Here is a 4,920-nt window from a genome sequence, read left to right as displayed (position 1 = left end):
TATTTTACTAAACCAAGTTATTCATTTATATATTTTAATACATTAAATAAACTATTATGTATAAATTTTTAGTTATTTGATTCAACCCAACCCCCAATAATAAATAAATATTTAGTTATTTTATTAAATAAAATCATTGATTTGCTTATTTTACAAAATTAAGGAAAATATTATCCATAGATTTCTTTTTTTTTTAATTTACTAAATTATTCAAGTAGTTAATAATTTATTTAAAAATTAAGTTATTTCAATCTCTCTCCCCGAGCCTAATATTTAGGTCTATTAGTAGGTTAGGTCTCATTTGGGATTAAAATTATTAATGGGTTGGGCCCAGGTTTGGATTGGGATTTGCGTTTATATCAATAGAGTATATTTAAGCCCAAGTCTGAGTTTGGGTTGGCCTTCGGGCCTAGATCTTGAGCATGAGCCCGACGTTCATATAACGGTGAGAAAATTCTTTGTTTCTCTCTCATTTTCTTACCCAATTATTTATATAGTTATGTTATTAAGTTAAAAAAGTTATTTATTGAATTTACTAAATTGTTTACTCTATAAACAAGTTATTTCTCTCTCTGTTCCTCTCCGAGTTAAATATTTAGGGTTGTCAATGGATTAGGTTTAGATCTAGATAGCTTGGATATTTATTTATTTTACCAAAAGTTAGTATATTATTATCCATAGATTTTATTTTTTTACTTAACTAAATTATTCAATAAATTAATGATTTAATTTATGAACAAAGTATTTCTCTTTCTCTCTCCCTTTTTAAGTCTATCAATGGATTAGTTATGTTGTCGGATAGGATATACATGTCTTGTCCCAATAATAACTGAAATTTTATTTATTTAAATTAGTCATTTATTTGTTTTAATAGATGAAATAAATTATTCTCCATAAATTTTTATTTATTTAATTCAACCCATGACCAATATTTAACTAATAAGTTCTTTCTCTCTCTCTCTCTCTCTCCGAGCCTATTATTTAGGGCTATCAATAGGTTAGGTCTCAGTTGGGATTAAACTGGTTCACGGTCCATGCCAGGTTCAAGTCGGTCTTTGCCTTCATATCAACAAAACATATTCAAGCCCAAGTCTGAGCCTGGGATGGCCATCAAGCCTAGACCTTTAAGCTTGATGCCGACCCTCATATAAAGCCCAAAGCACGACTAGGAAATTTTAATTTTTTGTTCCTCATTTTATTGCATAATTATTTATATATTTATATTATTAAGTTAAATAATTTTATTAAAAAAATTGCTAAAAATCCCTCTTCTGTAATTATTGCTAAATATCTAATTATTTGTAATGGTGTCATTAATAAAAATCTATTATTTTATTAAGTTAAAAAAATTATTTATCTAATTTAGGCCACGTTCAGGCTGGGCTTTGTCTTTATATCTAAAGAACAGGGGTGGAGGCAAGGGGGACCTAGGGGAGCTATGGCCCCCCTATGGCCAAAAAATCCCCACTATTCCATGTAAATTTTCTAGGGGTGCAACTTTTCCGGGTTAGGGTTAGGATTTTGTCAAAATTTCAATAGGTCCAACCTGAAGCCTTAGCCCGAAACAATGTAAACTGTTAACCATGCATATTTATTCCCCCTAGACCCCCAAATTCCACCTTACGTTTTGGCCCCTTCATGAAAATTTTCTAGCTCCACCTGCAAAAGAACATATTCAAGCCCATGTACGAGCCCAGCCCAACCATTGGCCCTAAATATTGAGGCGAGTCTGGCCAAGGAGATTATTATTCTTGTTGGTGATGATGGAATCAGATTACCAGACTTTTGATTCTCAATTTTATTGTACTCTCTTTCTTTGTAATCCAAGTTGGTTCAGATTGATGTGCTTTGCCTAAATTTAATAAATCTGTTATAATACCTTTTTTAGCCTTTTTTTCCTAATTAGACAAAGAACTGTTGTTGGTTGTATTTTGCAACAATTAATAGATGTTTGAGATAGTTTTAGGGACTTGTTAGATGCTTGAATATCGTGTTTTTTTTTTTTATTTTCCTTTTGAGTTTTGGTTCATTTGTGCAATCTCTCTCTCTTCCTCTCCCTGGGCAGATCTTTAACTTTCTAGCTCCCTTTTGAGTACAAATCGGTATGTCCAATTTTCTCACTGGTGCTTCTTAATTTTCATTGGTCATTTAATTGTTCAGAAGGAAAATGTTTGCGGTTTGCCAACAGTCATGAATTTTTAGCAATAATGACCCTGTCCAAAACTTTATTCACATCTTTCTGACAAATCAATGTTGGACACATTACTCTAACTCCTTAAAAAATTACCAATTGAAACAGAAATCTTTTCTATTGGGTTTTTGGATGAGATTGAATGCAATTAGTTATTAATTGGAGATATGCTCAACTTGGTTGTTAGCCTATAAAAGACCAAGAAAATGCAATTTGTCATGAATTTGTGCCCACATGCTGGTGTTGACGAAGTACTAGAATTTTAATCCATACCAACACCAGCAAAGAAACATTTGAAAGTTAACCACATGCTTTGAAATGGATTTATTCTTGTTTAATGTTGTGTGAATATTTTCTTGTCAATATGGGTTGCTTTTCTTGTCAATATGGGCATTCAATCTGTTGTTGCAAGTGTAAATATCTTCTTTATAATGGGTTTATTCTTGTTTAATGTTGTGTGAATATTTTCTTGTCAATATGGGTTGTTATTTTTTGATTACTTTAAATGGATTTATTTCGTTTAAGACTCATCTTTATAATCAAACATCAGGGATAGGGGTATGCATTGATTTTCTTGTCAATATGGGTGCCCAATCTGTTGCAAGTGTGAATTTTGATAGCAGTTCATATACTTTACCCATATGATATGCAAGCATATTTCCAGATTGCAAGAATGTGTTGTATCTTTATTATAAAAATTTGATTCAACAACTTATGGTTGTCTGTACTCACTAGATGATTTTACTAATGAATATATTTGTAATAACCAATTACATGGACGTCATAGATACCATGTTAGGTCTCCCTATCAGTAGGTTAGGTCTATCAGCTTGGATTACTTTAGGGCTATCAGTAGGTTAGGTCTCAGCTTGGATCAAAATTATTAACGGGATCAATAGAAAATATTTATGCGCAAGTCTGAGTTCAGGTTGAACTTCGGGCCTACATCTTGAGCATGAGCCTGAAGTTCATATTAGAGCCCTAATCATGGTGAGGAAAATCTTTGTTTCTCTCATTTTCTCACCTAATTACTTATATATTTATGCTTTTAAGTTAAAAAATATTTACTGAACTTGCTAAATTATTTTAGTTTATAAACAAATTATTTCTCTCTCTCTCTCTCTCTTTCTTACCCTCCTGAGTTACATATTTAGGGTTGTTAATGGATTGGGTTTAGATCTAGATAGTTTTGATATTTATTTATTTTTCCAAAAGTTAGTAAATTATTCTGCATAGGTTTTATTTATTTACGTAACTAAATTTTTCATCTAAGTAATGATTTAATTTATCAACAACGGATTAGTTCTGGTGTCAAATAGGTTGTACAAGTCTTGTCCCAATAATAACTGCGAATTTATTTATTTATTTTACTAAATTAACTTATTCATTTATTTGTTTTAATATATTAAATAAATTATTCTCCATAAACTTTTATTTATTTAATTCAACCTATGACCAATATTTACTGTTGTCAATGATGCAAGTTTGGTTGAGAATAGCTTGGACTAGTCATGCACCAACAATCACAAGGGAATATTTATTTATATTTTTTTGCTAAAGTTAATTATTGATTTATCTATTTTATAAAATTAAGTAAGTTATTATCCGTAGATTTCTATTTACTTAATTTATTGAATTCTTTTATTAACTAATTAATTAATTTTTTTCTTAACACATTATTTCTCTCTCTCTCCCTCCCAGAGACTATTTTTAGGGTAATTAAAATGTTTAGTGAGGTGTGGGATAGGATGTACCTGTCTCGTCCCAATAATAAATGTAATTTTATTTATTTATTTTGCTAAACCAAATTAATCATTAGTTATTTTACAAAATTAACAAAATTGGTATCCATAGGTTCCTATTTATTTAATTTATTAAATTATTCAAGTAGTTAATAATCCATAGATTCCACCCCAACCTGAGCAAAATTTTTATGTTTATAAATTGGATAGGTATCGATTGGGGTTAAACCTTTTCATTGGTTTGGCCACGTCTGGTTTGGGCTTTGCCTTTATATCAACAGAACTTATTAAGGCCCAAGTCTAAGCCCTAGGCCAATCATCAATCCTAGATTTTGAGCCTATGCCCGACCATCATATAAAGCTCGGATTGCAATAAGGAAATTTTTGTTCTTTATCTCTTTATCATTTTCTAGAAATCTCTCTTCGATATTTGTTGCTAACATGTAACTATTTACAATGATGCCATTAATAAAGCTCTCTTTTTCTTGCCTAATTATTTATATACTTATTTTAAAAACTTAAAAGATTTTATTGATTTAATTTAGTAGATTATTTATTTATATCCCTCTCTGTCTTACTGCTCGGTGTCCAATATTTAAGGTTTGTCAACAGGTGGGGATTGGTCTAGGTAGCTTGGATATTTATTTATTTTATTAAATTAAATTATTCAATTATACATTTTACAAAATTAAGAAATTTATTCGCCATAGATTTCTATTTTTTTAATTAACTAATTGACTTATTAATTAATAATTTATTAACAAGTTAAGGAGGTTGGTATTAAACTTGTTCACAGGGAGTGCCATGTTTGGGTTGGCCTTTGTCTTTATTCAATAGAATATATTGAAGCCCAACTTTAAGTCCAACCCAACCATTAGACCTATCTCTTGAGTCGAGCCTGGCGAGGAAAGTGTTATTATTTATTACTCTCTTATTCCCTCACCAATTTATTTATATATTTAATTTAGTAAGTTAATTTTTTTATTT

Source organism: Nelumbo nucifera, chromosome 2 (assembly GCF_055504915.1).
Source record: "Nelumbo nucifera cultivar China Antique chromosome 2, China Antique-T2T, whole genome shotgun sequence".
Lineage (NCBI taxonomy): Eukaryota > Viridiplantae > Streptophyta > Magnoliopsida > Proteales > Nelumbonaceae > Nelumbo > Nelumbo nucifera.
This window is presented reverse-complemented; position numbering follows the sequence as displayed.